At 40.2% G+C, this 1,117-nt stretch overlaps 1 pseudogene; it reads left to right on the top strand.

The window, feature by feature from the left end:
* Positions 1-1,117, top strand: part of LOC105805490 — a 69,094-nt pseudogene that overhangs the window by 66,805 nt on the left and 1,172 nt on the right.

Here is a 1,117-nt window from a genome sequence, read left to right as displayed (position 1 = left end):
TTACTATGTTGGCCAGGCTGGTCTCGAACTCCTGGGCTCAAGCGATCCTCTCCTCTCAGCCTGCAGAGTAGCTGGGACTATAGGTAGAAGCCACCATGGCCAACTCATATTTTTAAAAGAAATGTTGTATGGAGTCAAAATTCAGGTTTTTGGTGGATCTATTCAAAAATGTACAGTCAAAATTCAGGTTTCTGATGGAACTATTCAAAAAAGTACATAAAAACTTACAATAAAATTCTCATTTTTTATGCTCATATACTCCTCAGACTTGCAGAAGATTGTGAATTAGTAAAATATTCCATTTTAAAATGTAATGATGATTTTGTAAAGTCAGTTTTGGAGGAAACAATATCATAGTTAACATTATTACAATGCAATAATTGCTACAAAGGTGGTGAGAAGAAAGACAATCCTCTGCTCTTTGTGGGGATGGGAGTTAAATCTCTTAGCCCAGTATTGGAAGAGAAAGTGTTTCCTTAGCAGGCAACTATTTAGGCTGTGGGAAGGGCACTTTGGGCCAACCCAGGCACAAATGCATGAACTTATTTGAAAACAATCTGCCACTTGACTGGAAAATTTAACTTTCTCTAGATATATGCGCCTTAAAAGAAAAAAAAATAGTGAGCCACCATCTTCCAGTAATTTGTCAAAATGGTGAGCACAAGGGAAAGAGGAGAGACACCCAGTACACATTCTCTAAGCCTTTTAGAAGACATGGAGTTGTTCCTTTGGCCACATACATGCAACTCTATAAGAAAGGTGATATTGTAGCCATCAAGGGAATGAGTGCTGTTCAACAAGGCATACCCCACAAATGTTATGATGGCAAAACTAGAAGAGTCTACCATGTTACCCAGCATGCCATCGGCATGGTTGTTAACAAACAAGTTAAGGGCAAGATTCTTGCCAAGAGGATTAATGTGCGTACTGAGCATGTTAAGCACTCAAAGAGCTGAAATAGCTTCCTGAAACATGTGAAAGAAAATGATCAGAAAAAGAAGGAAGCCAAAGAGAAAGGTACCTGGGTTCCACTGAAGTACCAGCCTGCTCCACCCAGAGAAGCGCACTTTGTGAGAACCAGTGAAAAGGAGCCCGAGCTGCTGGAACCTGTTCCCTA

This window comes from Propithecus coquereli, unplaced genomic scaffold (genome assembly GCF_000956105.1).
Source record: "Propithecus coquereli isolate 6110/MARCELLA unplaced genomic scaffold, Pcoq_1.0 Scaffold13, whole genome shotgun sequence".
NCBI classification, from domain to species: domain Eukaryota; kingdom Metazoa; phylum Chordata; class Mammalia; order Primates; family Indriidae; genus Propithecus; species Propithecus coquereli.
The sequence above is the reverse complement of the archived record's forward strand: the minus strand, read 5'-3'. Positions and strand labels throughout refer to the sequence as shown.